The sequence below is a fragment of the Hyperolius riggenbachi genome, chromosome 12 (genome assembly GCF_040937935.1).
Source record: "Hyperolius riggenbachi isolate aHypRig1 chromosome 12, aHypRig1.pri, whole genome shotgun sequence".
Lineage (NCBI taxonomy): Eukaryota > Metazoa > Chordata > Amphibia > Anura > Hyperoliidae > Hyperolius > Hyperolius riggenbachi.
Window position 1 is genome coordinate 49,019,613 of NC_090657.1, and position 16,508 is coordinate 49,036,120.

Consider the following 16,508-nt stretch of genomic DNA (forward strand, 5'->3'; position numbering starts at 1 on the left):
AGGGTGCAACTTTAATGTCGCACCGACCTTTAGTGAGCCATCTCGTGGCCACTTTTGGTAATACTGCAACCTGATCACTCCAATGACCATAATGTGTTGACTACTTCCGGGTTGACCTGGAAGTTGTCAGAGCACTGCCTGCACAGCTGTGAGTGGCTGGCTGGAGGAGGGACAGGAGGAGAAAGTGTTTCCCTTTTTTGGAAGTGATCATCCATCCATCCATCCATCCCAGCTTGGGGGTGTGGTGTACAAGCTAATTCAGGTATTACACTTTTTTTCAGTGTGCATGAAACATGAGCATATTTGCATATTACCAGTGAAGTTCACTCTCAGGTCCGCTCTGGGGCCCCTCCCATACAGGAAGGGGGTATTTGAAGGTGTTTGTCTTGTCACAATTTTTATGGCTTTGAGCAGTTTGATAAAGGTGTAAACCGAAACAGCAGTCTGTCACTGCTGCCACTTTGGTGCTATTAAAAGAGCTTTGATACAAGACAGCGGTGCCGGTCCTTTCTGTTTTACCTAATATCTAAGGGCACACCTAGCTAGTAGCTACCAAATACTACAATCTGAAGACGTGTGTGTGTGGGGGGGGGGGGGGGGAGGGGTATACATGGTTTTCTATTATTGTTGTCTGAGAGCTCACAGGGCTCAATAATATAGACAACTGGGCAGCTGGAGTTGCATCTGGTTACCTATAGCTGACATTTTGGGGCGCATGACTACTCAGTTATTTTATTTGGTGGAACATGGTCACTTAAAGCCGACCCAAACCAAACATTTTTTTAATCCAAAATATTTAGTTGCAGCACTCTGACTCATACAAAGATAAATAAACACTCCTTCAAGCCTATGAGCAATTCAGTGCATGCTTTTCACCCTTCTCTTTCCATAACTAGGGTTATACAGGGGGGCAGCCATTAGCAATTCCTCCTTTGCTGGACACCTTCTACTCCACCACTTTGCTGGATTCTGTCCCGGCAATATGAAAGGAAGGGAGGGGTTCCTCCAATAAATGTAAAATATGTTATATTTGTCATCATGCAGCTGAAAAAAGGCTGCTATTTATTATTATAATTTAGAAAATACATTTTATTTCTGAAATCTTGTATTTTTAATTTGGGTCCACTTTAATTTAGCGGAACATGGGCATTTAATTCTTGTATATTGGGGCATGCAGCTACGCAGCTACGCAATTCCTTTATCTGAAGTATGTGGCTTCTTAGCTGTTGCATCTGGAGACACATGGCTGGTTGGCTGCTTAATTTTGTATGTGGAGGGGCACATGGCTGCTTAATTATTTTATCTAGAGGCACATAGCTACTTCAATGTTTTTTATCTAGGGTGCCGTGGTTACTGACTTTCTGGCTAACTTTAACCTGTGCCTAGTAATGCCTCCTCCTTCAACGTTAATGCCTTAAAAACAAAACAAAAAAACATTTTCTGATGCATAACTAAAATGTCCTTTTACCACTAACCTCATCCTTATAGCCTAACCTTGACCTCTGGGTTTCAATCCTTTTACTTGTGTGATCATATTCCCTAGCAGGTAGTTGTTATCTTCACCAATTTTTATTTATTATTTAATCGCTCAGCCTCCTGTGGCTACTTGTTATCCTGTACTTTGAATGCTGCAGGTAGGAATGGCCAATATGGATCAATTGCAGTTACTAATATTATTGTTGCAGACTGTATTATGTGTGTACACTGCCTATACTGTACGTAGTCTAACCCTAACCTTCCTCCTTAAAGGAAACCTAAATTGAAAAAAAAATGCCCATTTACTTACCTGAAGTTTCTTCCAGCCTCCTGTAGTCTTCCTGGTCCCTGCGGCCCGGCGTGTGGCCAGGCGACTCGTCAGTAGGCCGGATTACAGAGGGGGACAGTGGAAGAATGGTTGGGCGTGGAATCACTGCGATAGAGCAAGAGGGCTTCAGAGGGCTGGAAGAAGCCCCAGGTAAATAAATGGGTAATTTTGGTAATGTTTACTTTAAAGAGGAACTCCAGTGAAAATAATGTAATAAAAAAAGTGCTTCATTTTTACCATAATTATGTATAAATGATTTAGTCAGTGTTTGCTCATTGTAAAATCTTTCCTCTCCCAGATTCACATTGTGACATGTATTACATGGTGACATTGTTACTGTGGGCAGATTATGGAGCTGTTTCTAGCTGGTCTGGCTTTAACAGACAGCTATTTCCTGTCTGAACATTGTTACATTGTGACAGTTTGCCCAGAGTACCGTACGGTACCAGAGCCTCTTGTGGGAGGGGTTTCAGCACAAAATCAGTCATACAGCGCCCCCTGATGGTCTGTTTGTGAAAATCATTATTTTTCTCATGTAAAAGTGGGTATCAGCTACTGATTGGGATAAAGTTCAATTCTTGGTCGGAGTTTCTCTTTAAGGTTAGCCCATCCTTGTCAGTTGTACCCTCCCTTAATGTTAAACCTTTTCCTGTGTTAAATTCCAAAAAATATTAATATATAGCCCCCACTCTATCCTCTAATCCTAATCTACATATTTGATTCCTAACCCTAACCTCGCCACTTTACATTAAGGTCTTCCTGGCACTTTACTTTTTGTTAGACATTTAACAATATTATTACCTTAAACTGCAGTATAGTAAAACAACCACAAGACGTCACTTTGTATAAATTGTGATGATTACCTTTATGGAATTGTTATTTCCTGTATTCTTTGTCCTCTCTGTTCTAAGTAAACTGCGTTTCCTGATGGTGGTGTATGATATATCTCTGCATGTTATTTTTCAGTAGAGAGTTCTAATTTGTTATACTGAGTGCCTATCTGAGCATATTCCTACCCTATTCTCTAAACATAAGTCCGCAAAACTACGGCAAACACTAACCGATATTCACCACTTGTAGCCTTCAATTTCAGAGCAGTGATTTTGCTGCATGCAGTGATGGGCAGATATTTTCCGTGATCACGGATTAGCCGTGATTCATGAGTATTTCTCCACTATTTGGCTTCGGTATTGGATGCCGTGATCGATTCTGGATCACGGAAATCGGCCACGGAAATTCCGTGATTACAAATACTCGGAATGCAATCACTGTCGTGATCGCGGGGATCCTGTTAAAGAACCAACGGGGAGCCTTGGAGCCAAAATTTAGAGATGTTTTTCAGCTTTACACTTTAGTATAGCTGAGAATCTCGTCCTATGCGGACGTATATAGCCGCTGCCTCCCGCTGTCCTCCCCACCCGCCTTCTCCTGTCACCCTCACCTAGCCTGGCACCTGGTTCACCTATGGGTGCGCCAGGTGAAGGCAGGCGGGGAGGATAGTGGGAGGCAGCGGCTATACATCCGCATAGGACGATCTCAGCTATACTAATTAGTGTAGCTGCGCGAGGGGCGTCAAGTGTGCCGTCGGGGTGGCAGAGATCTTCAATCAGGTTAATGAAGATCGCAAGATTAGAGGATATTGGTGTGGGATATTTCCGAGGATATTGGCGTGGGAACTTTTTTTTTAAAGGTACAGGTAAGTATTTATGGTTAATTTAGAATAATAAAATATGTTTGTTGTTGTGTTTTTATTTCATTTAACCCTTTGCGAAAATGGGTAAGGGATACTTTGTACCCCTATACTCATTTCTCCTGGGAGGGGGGATGGGCATCTGGGGGTCCCCTTCTTAAAGGGTACTCCCAGATGCCACTATGAACCCTTCCAGGAAGTCGTCGCCCTCACCTCCTCCTGGGGCACTGGAGGTGGGGAAGAGCCCCTTGTCCATAGATTGGACATGGGCTCTGGGGGGGAGGGGAAGGCTTAGGCGCCATACCATTGGCCATGCGGGCTGGTATAGCTCAGGGTGCGAAGCCCCAGTCAACCGGGGCTCCACATTCTGGCTATCCCAGCCTGCATGGGGGACAAGGGGCTTCAGAGGCCCTGGAAAGGGGGACCCCACCTCTTCTTTTTTTTTTCCTTTTTTTCTTTTTGAAATTTCCCACTATCAGCACAAAAAAAAAATTTTTTTAAATATTGTTTCCCGCTATCTTTTTAACATATGCTGCAAATTTGGTGTCGCTAGGATGTAAGGGGCCTTTGCTATTAACTGCTAAAGTTGGCGGGAATTGTTTCACTAAGAACTGTCATTTGCCGCATTTAAATGTATACTTTTTTCCTTTAAAATTTTAAAATCGATTTTCTTGAAAACTATAAGGTCTTTTTGAAAAAAAATATCTTCCCTCTTGTTCCCACTGTTCTTCTTAACATATCTGGCAAAATTTGTTGCTACCATGTAAGGGGGCTTTGCTGTTAATTGCTAAAGTCGGCGGCTTTTGGCGGCTTTTTAATCACAAATATTTTTTTGTTTGAAATTTTAAAATCGATTTTCTCAAAAACTAAAAGTTGTTTTGTTTTTTTTAAGTTGTAGCCACATCTCACCTTTATAATCCATGCAATTTTGGTGATTGTAACATGTATGGGGGCTTTGCTATTAGCTAAAATGCTTGTCTGTGATCATGGCTGTGAAATTTAGTGATTGCCTCATTCACAGGAAAAATACGTGTCCAATACGTGAGTCCATTCCAAATCCGGAAATTAATCACGCCATTTCCGGATTTTTTTTCAACCACGGCCGAATAGTTGAATCCGTGATTGGAGGGTATCCGGGCATCACTAGCTGCATGTAGCTGAACACTGGCGCCAAAATTAACCATCCCGAGTCCAATATGTTCTGGGCTGACTTATGCAGTGCTGTCATTGCCACTTTTAATTGTCTTGTAGCAATTGGTAAAAATCAATCCAACATGGGTAAGTTCCAATGGAAGATTAATGTCTGCAAAGTTAGACTGTAATCCCATCTAACCATAAATGAATGTAACAGCCGATCATCACCTTATGCCTCAACAAGACCTTACTTTAAAATGATTGAGAATTTTAATCACTAAGTGTTTAGCATCTTGGTAAAATAACTATGTTTACTTTTTAATTGGTTCAATGTCAGAGCTTATTGAGGCTGACTCATACAAGCCTGCTCAGTGAAATAGCGCAAAGTATAATAGGCAAAGTGCAGCCGTCCGAAGCAGCTAAAAAAAAATCCGTGACAGATAAGCAATGACTGTATATTAGATTTGCCTTCCAGAATAAACCATTAAAGTGGACCCAAACTAAAAATACAAGATTTCAGAAATAAAATCTATTTTCTAAATTATAATAATAAATAGCAGCCTTTTTTCAGATGCATGATGATTTATTGGAGGAACCCCTCCCTTCCTTTCATATTGTCGGGACAGAATCCGGCAAACTGGTGGAGTAGATGGTGTCCAGCAATGGAGGAATTGCTAATGGCTGCCCCCAGTATAACCCTAGTTTATGCAAAGAGGAGGGTGAAAAGCATGCACTGAAATGCTCATAGGTTTGAAGGAGTGTTTATTTATCTTTGTATGTGTCAGAGTGGTGCAACTAAATATTTTGAATTAAGAAAATGTTTGGTTTGGGTCCGCTTTAACTGTGTGATCATTTTATGCTGGCTTCTTGTGCTGTCGTCTTAAACAGAAGAACTAGGAGCATTTTTTGTTTTTTTGGCCAGACACTCCTCCCGTAAACATTCTCATTACCTAATCCACCTGCTCTTTCTCTACATTTGCAAAGAGATACTTAGAGTTTGGAAGATAGTAGACCTTCTGCCATGAAATGGGTCATTTCAGCGCCTGGCATTCAGCGCAGAGCACCAAACCTGATGCTGTCATAGCACCAGTGCTATGCTGCACTCCCCACGCAAGAGTAATTTGGGGATATGGCCAGTGGCGTAGCTAAGGAGCTGTGGGCCCCGATGCAAGTTTTACATTGGGGCCCCCCAAGCACTCTATATATAACAATTGATACGGAGCACCAAAACCTGCCAAGGACAACCACAGTGTCAGAGGACCAAGAAGGGGATGGGGAACAGTTTATTAGTGATCACTACTATTCAAACTATCTATAGAAGTGATTATTGCCAGCACAGGACCAATAGAGAGCTAATACTGTAGTTGAGAGAGGGCCCTTTGGGGCCCCTCTGGCCCAAGGGCCCCGATGCGGTGGCTACCTCTGCACCACCTATTGCTACGCCCCTGGATCCGGCGTTTGCCAAACCCCCGAATTACACCTCCCTCCTGGTTGCTATAACTCGAAGAGGGAATAGTATTTAAGGCTGCTAGGGATTTGAGCGGCAGCAGGGTGAGCAGTCATTGGGCTCACCCTGTGCCCAGCTCACTGGCGGCACCATAATACGTACGCCTTCTGTCAACCTTTGAACGCGTAACATTAATGATCTTATCTCACTGTATAAAATGACATTTTTGAGTCAAAATTGCCCCCAAGGCTAAACGGCGCAGATCTAACCTCAGAAGACCCTGAATAGAGTTACTGACTGCTTCCTCTGGTCATAGAAGCAAGCATAAAAAGGGAAGGTCTCTCTTCTTACTATGTGTTTCCTACCTACAGAAGACCAGGTTGATGGGGGGTGGGGGAGTGAGAAGCTTGACTTCTTCTGCGTGTCCTCCTTCTTCTTCTCCTCCCCCCTTTATCATCTTCTCCTCTTTCTCCTCCGGGTCCATCTAAAAATGGCGCAGGGAGAAAAATGGCGCACCGTTCTGCCGATAAATGTATCATAAAACGCTATTTACCGAAAATACATTAAAACGGTAAATAGCGTTTTATGCTACATTTATTTCAGCACGGTACGCCATTAAAGCAAGCAAGGGGCTGCGGGTCGCTAGTATAGGCAGCGGGTGTTGGGGGAGAGAGGCAGCGGGGGTTGGGGGAGAGAGGCAGCGGACACTGGAGGGCATAGGCAGCGGACGAAGATGTGTTCAATATGCATACATTACCTTGTCCCGGGCCGCCGATCGCTCCTTCCCTCCGCTCCTTCACTTCCTAGTTTGTTTGCTGTAGTCCTGCAGCCGGCCAATCACCATGCGGAGAATGAAACCGCATGGTGATTGGCCGGCTGCAGGACTACAGTAAACGAATGGAGGAAGTGAAGGAGCGGAGGGAAGGAGCGATCGGCGGCCCGGGACAAGGTAATGTATGCATATTGCACACATCTTCGTCCGCTGCCTATGCCCTCCAGTGTCCGCTGCCTCTCTCTTCCCCCCGACCCCTCTGTCCTCAGAAATTTTTAAGCTTTATAACGCTATTTAGCGTTATAAGTGTAAGGCACACTGCCTGCGCCATTTTTTAACACTTATAACGCTAAATAGCGTTATATAATGCAAGTCTATGGGGCGCCCTTCTTATTCATCTGGCGCTGTGCGCCATTTTTAACTGTCCCGTTCTCATCCTTCTTCTTTTTCATTCTTCCTCTTTCTCTATCTTCATCAATGGAAATGTGTTGAAGCTCCAAACGATCATAGAGCCACTGATGAATACCTTGGTGCAACAATGCATACTCCTAATACACTTCACCTTTACCCATTACTTGGTGTTGGGATAAGAAAAGACACTGGATGTGATTACTGTTCATTACACGTCTATACTGCACTATAACTGTCACTTGTTGTACTGTAAGTTGGTGTTTTGTATTTTGCCCTCACAGGCAGTTGTTAAAAAAAATCAATAAACTGTTTTGTTGAAAGAAAAAACAAAACAAAACCTATGGGTTTCACCTTAATGACAAGAACCTTTTGGCCCATATTCAGTTCACTTTTTCTCCGAAGTTTTCTCCTAGAAGATCATGTTTCCTCTTCTGTTTAAAATAACTTTTTGCCACTCGGCAGTTGAAAAAGTACCCAAAAAGTAGGGGAAAAGTACTGTAACAATGATTGACTATTTTCTTGCTTGCTGGTGGCTCAAAGACAGTATTAGTCTGCAAATGGCTAAAAAGCGATCTCTGAAATGCTAGCAAACCACCAGGCAGTCATCATTTCTAAATGAAGTTAAATCTAATTTTAGTGCATTACTGGTCAAACACAAACTGGCTTCCTTGCAGTAATTTCAGATGAATGCAAATGTGTCTATTGATACTATACATGTGGATATAGGATCACACATACACTGGAATCTGCTTACAAACATATATAAAAACAATACCCTATAAAATGAGCAGAGTTGCTCATAAAATACGCTAGCGCGAATCTTAGTGTTGTAGTCCGCAACTACGCATCGTAATTCATAGACCAAGTTTAAAAACGTTGCGTACATATTTCCGCGTAGTTGTAGTCTCTCTATGCGAAGCTTCGCCCGCTACGCGTAGTTGACGTATGTAGTGCGGAGTCAACTACGCATGCGGTAACTGCGTCTATACGGGTCATTGCGCATGCGCAGAAATATTATTGCCCTTCTATACGTATAGAATTCCGCATTGGAAGGTGATATGTACGCATATATTCGTTCAAACAGGCGCATAGTTAGCGGATTATTGCAGACATTTTTTCCGCATAAGTGCATAAGCGTCCGCATCAACTACGCTTCGCACTATGCGAAGCTTCCGTATTTTAACGCGTAGTCTACGAAATGCAAACATAGCAAAGCTGCTAGTTTCGTAGCCGTAGTTTGCGAAGCGTATTCGCGGAAAACGCGTAGTTCCAGTGTAGCGAAGTTGGCTGACTACGACCATCCCTGAAAATGAGCTCTCTAAAACAAGTAGTATTTTTTTTTCCTAATTGTACATCAGTATAAGTTATGTCCAAGATACAATATCATATTGTCATCACTATAGCCTTATGAGATGTATCATATTACAACATGGGCAACAAACGTGCAACCCACAGTCAAATAAAAGCCATAAGGTTAAATTCATCTTCTATAAAGACCACATTGCAGAATGCAAGAAGGTGTTCAGAGAAGAACTGTAACCAAGGATTGAACTTCATCCCAGTCAGTAGCAGATACCCCCTTTCCATAAAAATCTTTACCCTTTCTCGAATAAATCATCAGGGATGTCAGTATCCCTGATATTGTGGTAAAATCCCTCACACAGCGTGACATCAGGACCTAGGTTCTGACAGTTTCCTGTCTGTGAACCTCGTTGCATTGTGGGAAATAACAGCTGCTTCTAACTGCCAAGCAACCAGTATCTCCCTCTGTGCCTATGTATATCTATTAAAAAAAAACTGCCATTTATCCTATGTTAGGGGGTGTGGCTATAAATAATGACAATTGGTGCTGTCTAGTTTTTTTCTTGTCTAAAGGATGACGTGCAGGTTGATTGTTATTAAAACAATATATACAAATTATATGGAGAATATCAATCATTTCTTGATCTCTCCTCTATTTTTCAACTTCTTACTTTGCAATATCTCGATTTATCTTTTCCCCTTTTTGCTAAAGTTCCTTTTTATAGGACACCTGAAGTGAAAGGATTATGGAGGCTGACCCATTTATTTCCTTTTAAACTACGCAAAATACCAGACTGTCCTGCTGATCCTCTACCACTAATACATTTAGACATAGCCCCTGAACAAGCAAGCAGGTCAGATGACCTGAAGTCTAACTAGATTAGCCATATTAGTGTGATTCAGACACTACTGCAGTCCAGGAGATCAGCAGACAACTGGTATTGTTTAAAAGTAAAAATGGTTGTAAAAAGTAAAAAATGGATAGCTCTCACAATGTGCTCCAAGTCTGAGGTGCACAAGCAACAGACTTTGTATTTTTTTACCCGAAGAATCAGGTCAGGCCTTCAAAACGTGTCGTCCTTTGAGTGTCCAATCATTTGAATATTTCTTACTATCCTTCTTTTACCGAGGTAAGAATGTTTATTTAATGCAGCTTCCCAGCTGTTCACAATTATTTGGGGTGCCTCCTCCTATTTCAGATTAAAATACTTAAAATGAGATAATATGGTAACTTTGCTGTGGATGTCCTTTAACCACTTGAGGACCGCAGTGTTAACCCTCCTAAAGACCAGGCTATTTTCAATTAAATAGGCCACTGCAGCTTTAAGGCCAAGCTGCAGGGCTGCACAACACAGCACACAAGTGATTTCCACCCCCCCCCCCCCCCCCCCCAAAAAAAGTTTTTGGTTTTTTTTCCCCAGAAATATTTATTCTTATCTATTTTCATTAAATATAAGTTTTTTTATATTATCCCTCTCCCTCCCGTCCACCCGCCGCCAGCCAATCACTGCGATCGGCTGTCATAGTCTTCAGCCTATGAGAGCCGATCGCTCTCTGGTGCCCCAGGGGGACTGCCGTGTCCTGGCTGTCCCCAGTACAGCACTGCTGCGGATCGCAGCGCTGTACAAAGTAATTAGATGGCAGTTTCAACGTCTAACAGTCTCCCGAGCGGCGATCGCCGCTCTGAGACTGAAGGCGGGGCGCAGCTCCGCCTTCCGAGCAGGAGATGCGCGCGCAGCCTGTGCGTAATCTCCTGCTAGCCCCATAGACGGCCGTTCACGCCAATCGCCGTGGAGCTGTCCTGGGGCTGCCGCACTGCTCACTCCAATTGGCGTGGAGCAGTCGGCAAGCAGTTAAGGTATTCTTCAATTTCAAATAATATACAACTACATTAATGTATTTAGCTAAAATAGCAGGCCTCAGCACCAAAGCTAAAAATACTTATTTGAGTGTTTTTTGTCTGTCTGCAAAATCACCACAGGTTACTATATCAGGCATCTGTAGACTGCTGATCCCTCTTGAACCAGAACCATGGTGGCAACCTAAAACTGCATCACATGGCAGCAGTAGTCTGGCACTGAAGCAACATTTACTCCGTATGGGATGGGCAGCTGGACTGGTTTCTGTGGTGAGTGATCCTCAACTGCTGGCCTTTGCCCAGGGCTGGATTTCTGGAAAGGCCACAAAGACCCAGGCCTTGGCCTGCTGTAGCCCAAAGTGGCACCTGGACATGAAAGAGGATTTGCTACATATGAAAGAGGAGGCAGAAAATGGGGATGAACGCATGAAAAAGGGAAACTGATGCCTAAGGGAGCGGTTCATGAAAGAGAGGAGCTGCTGTACATGGATGATGCACTTGGAAGAGGGTCTGCACATGGAATGTGAGGGTAACTGCTGCACATATAAGAGAAGCCACAACATACCGGGCCTAGGGGTACAAAAAGTGTAAATCCGGCCTTGCTTTTGCCTCACTTATCAGTACTTTCAATATAGTGGATACCTGGTGCTATAAACAGACTTTCCATGCATATATTTTACTTTTATTTCCCTACCTAGTCTTGATATGATCCTTATCTCCTAATCCAGTATCTACCCACAGCTGGTCTCACTCTCCAATCATTCACCCTGCGTCATCAGCTTGGAGTTGGGTGAGAGTCGCTTTATTATGGTTGGAGAATGGAGCTTCAATTTCTTTCAGGTTAATGCTAACCCCTGATATCACAGAAATGGCAGATGAGTCATGGGGTCCCTTTTCAACATATCATTTGTTGACCCTATGGTAACAATTTGGGATGTGCTCAAAAGATGACCTACCTACAAAGCTTGCTTGTCCAGACTGAGGGAAAAAAGCAAATTGAAAGTTGTTTTTTTCTTAAGCAAGATAAATGTATAGTTTGTTTGTTTTTTTCACACCACATCTGTTTTCTTATGAATAAACTAATCTAATACTGTCATATAACCCTTGTTTATGCATACAGAATGAAGATTGTGTGTTCATACTGAATGTTAAATAAATAATATGGTTAATTTACAGATTTATTTGTTACATATGTGTTGAATTGATTTCTCAATTCCGTGAGAAGAATCTGTAAACGCATTCCTATTTTACGTTTTTCAAAGATCCCTATCTTCTCCTCTGGTTAGTGGCTGCCATCTGCTCGTTTCCTTGTGGCTAAATGCTATTCTGCTACCATGCAGAAAAGCTTTTGACCTTTCTGACATTTTTTTCCATAGATTCATTGGCGCATTTGAGTCGTACCTGAAGTGACATGATGAGATAAGCATAGGTACATATAGTACTAGCCCTACTAATACATTTTCTGAAGTTCCTTTCTTTTTTTCTAGTACGGAAAGCATTAAAAAACTAGAGGCGTTACCTATGCAAATAGAGCTTGTCTTAACAGCTTGTCGAATTCAGCCCACTTCCTGAAAAGTAAAAAGAAGCTCTGTGAAGGAAATAGGCTAGGAATATATGATTAAATGGATTCTGATAAGATTTTTCTTTAGAAAAGTTAAAAGGTTCAATACTTCTGTTTCTTTTTCAGCTCAGCTAGGCAGAGTTTGATTCTAAACAACAGCATGACGGTCTGATGCAATCTTTAAGCCATGATACTGAAAATAAAAATATGAGTCTCTGCTTTGTCACTGATGTTATATTTTATTATAAATATTGTACAAATAATTATTTATCTCATAAGTTCATTTTCACTTCAAGTTTGCTTTCACCTATTGGCTATAGCTTATAATTTTATTTTTATTTTTATTTTACATATATTTTTTTTTAATACATGTGTGTGTGTGGGGGGGGGGGGGGGAGGGGGGCTGATCGAACACACACACATGGAGGGGAACTCGCTCCCCCCCTCCAGCAGAGTTGCAGCGGACGGCTGGGGATTTTACTACTTCCCGATGTGGAGGGAAACTCTGCATGCCGCTAGCGCGGTCTAGTCAGTGACGTCACTAGACCAGGCAGTGGCATGCAGAGTTTCCCTCCCGTACCAGGAAGAGGTAAGCTGTTCGCTGGCGGCTGCCACCTGACTCTGCGCTCTGAGTCTGGAGGGGAAAGCGAGGAAGGGAAAGCAGGAGCCGCAGGTGAGGGAAGGGGAGACGTCCCCCTTTCCCCGCTCTTGTGTGTGCCCGCTCCCCCTTCCAGGGCAGGCTACCTAAACTGGGGGCACCTGTATACCTACTACCTAAACTGGGGGCACCGATAGACCTGGCTATTTATACTGTACTTATACTATTTATTTATTTAAGTATTTATATAGCACCAACATATTACGCATCGCTGTACAGAGTATGTATTGTCTTGTCACTAACTGTCCCTCAGAGGGGCTCATAATCTAATCCCTACCGTAGTCATTTGTGTATGTACAGTATGTATTGTGTAGTATATGTAATGTAGTCTAGGGCCAATTTTTAGGGGGAAGCCAATTCACCTATCTGTATGTTATTGGTATGTGGGAAGAAACCGGAGTGCCCGGAGGAAACCCACGCAGACATACAAATTCCTTGCAGATCTTGACCTGGCTGGGATTCGAACTGGGAAACCAGCGTTGCAAGGCGAGAGCACTAACCACTACGCCACCGTGCTGCCATACTACTGTACTATATTGTACTGCCATCTTCAGCAGTACTTCACAGAGTACAAAGTCATGTCACTGACTGTCCTCTGAGGAGCTCACAATCTAATCATGCCATAGTCTAATGTCCTACCATAGTATTATGTATTTATATAGCACTGGCACACAGATCAGGTAAAAAGAAAATAATGGGGGGCATATAGGGACATATTTAAAAAAAAATCCATATAGTTTGGGGGCACTAACTATTTTTGGCATTTTTTAATTTTTGGATTTTGAAAATCCCTTTGATAAATGAAAAAAAAACAATCTGAGCTGATCTAATTTTCTTATCCTTTCCTCTTGCAGCAAAACAGCAAATCTAACATCTGAGAATGTTGATACAGCTGTCTGACACACTGGAGTGATCTAGACATTGACAGTGAATGACTAAAGAAAAAAAAATGATAATGATGTTTTAGTTAACGCCTTATCTGCTGATTATTTAAGGTGCGGCTAGCGCACCTGATAAAAGTCGGTGCTGCTATTTCAAGATATTTGTTAATGCTTTCATTTAAATTGCCTGGAGTCTTTTTCTTCCCAAGGGATGCCTTGTAACAAGCTACACTTGCCGAGAGCGACACCGTGCATACAAAACTACTATACAAGAACAGTGGGTCTAATAATCTAGTTACAGTGGGGAGATAGAGGGGGGGAAATCAGTAATACATATATATTACAAATTTAAAGACCTTGGTGCTTGAAGATATAACGCGATGGTGAATATAAAGACGATGTACAAATGATTTTTCAAGTCCTCAAAATGTTATTAATACATGTAGGAAGAAACGCTTCAATCACTTTTTTTTCCCTTTTTTGAAAGTCGTGTCGCTCCCATGAATGCCCCAGATGACAATAGAAACTCCAGATCACAATGGATGCCTCCATAGCTGTTAATGATTAGGATGCTAAAGTTGGTGCGAACAGCTGCATAACCAACTATGAAAAATATAATCTCTGGCAAGTACTGACTAGCGATGGCCCGAACGGTTCCAGGCGAACTTTTGGTGGGTCGCGTTCGCCAGCGAAGGCAAACTTTTGCGGAAGTTCGGTTCGCCCCCATAGTGCGCCATTAGGGTCAACTTTGACCCTCTACATCACAGTCAGCAGGCACATTGTAGCCAATTAGGCTACACTCTCTCCTGGAGCAACTCCCCCCTTATAAAAGGCAGGCAGCGCTGGCTTTTACACTCACTCGTGTACCTGCATTAATTAGTGAAGGGACAGCTGCTGGTAGACTATCATAGGGAAAGATTAGTTTGGCTCTTGTAGGCTTGTTAGCTTGCTACTGGCTGATTGTTATTGCTAAAATAGCACCCCTCAATAGCTCTTTTGAGAGCTAATGTTCTCCTGATGTTTTTTTTTTTTTTACAGCCCTATCTGTTGCAGCTGGACCTTGGTAATTGCTATTACTGTGCCAGACAGGCCCTGCCTAACTATCTATACTGGGACACCTACCTATGCCTATATGCGTACCTACCTATCTATAGTAGGGCACCTACCTATGCCTACCTACCTATACTGGGACGCCTACCTATGCCTAGCTAACTACTGGGGCACCTACCTATGCCTATTTTCCATATACTGGGACACCTACCCATGCCTACCTACCTATACTGGGACTCCTACCTATGCCTAGCTAATTACTGGGGCACCTACCTATGCCCATCTACCTATACTAGGACACCTACGTATGCCTACCTACCTATACTGGGACTCCTACCTATGCCTAGCTAACTACTAGGGCACATACCTATACCTATCTACCTATACTGGGACACCTACCTATGCCTACCGACCTATACTGGGACTCCTACCTATGCCTACCTACCTATACTGGGACTCCTACCTATGCCTAGCTAACTACTGGGACACCTACCTATGTCTATCTTCCTATACTGGGACACCTACCTATGCCTACCTACCTATACTGGGACTCCTACCTATGCCTACCTACCTATACTGGGGCACCTACCTATGCCTACCTACATACAAGAAGATAATAAGTTTGTTGCTTCATTGTGGACAGACCAAATTTGATCAGCTGGACAGTCACTGTTGTTCTATCATTGAGCTACCACAGCCCGGCGACCATATGGGCTTGAAAACCGCCACGGCCTGCACTCTCGTCATGGTGCGCACCAGTCCAGCACGGCCGTCACTACGCAAACAGCTGTTTGTGGTGCGTTACACAGTGCGTTTGGTGTATCAGTGTGAAGCAGTACTCTAATTACACTGCCTGATTGATGTATACACATGCAAGATGTTTTAAAGCACTTTAGGCCTGCAATTTAGCATTCAATGTGATTTCTGCCCTTAAAACGCTGCTTTGCGTCAAATCCAGATTTTTCCCCGGGACTTTTGGCATCTATCCCACTCATCCATGCCCCCCCCCTCCAGGTGTTAGACCCCTTGAAACATCTTTTCCATCACTTTTGTGGCCAGCATAAGTGTTTCTAGTTTTCAAAGTTAGCATCCCCATTGAAGTCTATTGCGGTTCGCGAAAGTTTGCGCAAACCCAACCATTCGTGGAAGTTCACGAACCGAAAATGGGAGGTTCAGGCCATCTCTAGTACTGACATCATTGGCCATCATCACATTGAATCTATGCATTGCTGAATAGTTTTTTCATTAAGATTCTTCATGTTAAAGTCTAGCCGCAGTCAAAACTTATTTTTAATATTCGATACAGTGAAGATGACAAATTCAGAAAAAAAGTTAGTACGAATGGGCAGAAGCTAAATCAAGTTTAGCCTGAGGCAAAACTGAAACTGAGTGTTACTTGATGTGGGCCATGGGAGTTGGGGCAAACTCACCTTGATCGCCACCTCTGGTGCCTGCGTTCCATGCCTCTATACATCCTCTCAAAACTTCCTCCTTCATTCCAGCGGTTCTGGAGGTGTGTTTAGCTTCTAAGGGTACAATGGTTAATTTGCATATATTCAGTAGAGATGGGGGTTTGGGGGTTCGCGTTCGCCTGCATCAGGCGAACTTTTGCGGAAGTTCGATTCGCCCCATAATGCTGTATTGAGCAAAATTTTTTGCCTCCATTTCACTGTCAGCAGACATGTTATTGTCAAACACACTGCTTTCAGTGCTAGAGAACCCGCCCACCCTCCCTTCAAGCTAGGTCCTTTATACCATTTGACTCAGTTGTCTGGCTACACTAATTAGTTATGGGACAGCTGCTACACACTCTGCTAGGGAGATTTTAATTGGCCTCCCTCCTCCCTTCTCTTCTACCCTTCTACCCTTCTACCTATTCCCTCCTCCCTCCTACCGGAGGGAGGAGGGTCTCTTCTGCCAGGGAATTATACTATTTTAAA

The 16,508-nt window shown here is 43.0% G+C and overlaps 1 protein-coding gene across 1 annotated transcript in view; it reads left to right on the forward strand.

The window, feature by feature from the left end:
- The first annotated feature begins 1,804 nt into the window (after positions 1-1,804).
- Positions 1,805-16,508, forward strand: part of ANKRD60 (ankyrin repeat domain 60) — a 313,589-nt gene continuing 298,885 nt past the window's right edge. Inside the window, exon 1 of the mRNA XM_068264080.1 lies at positions 1,805-1,954. The gene's annotated coding sequence lies outside the window, so the exon portion shown is untranslated. The remainder of the gene's footprint in view (positions 1,955-16,508) is intronic.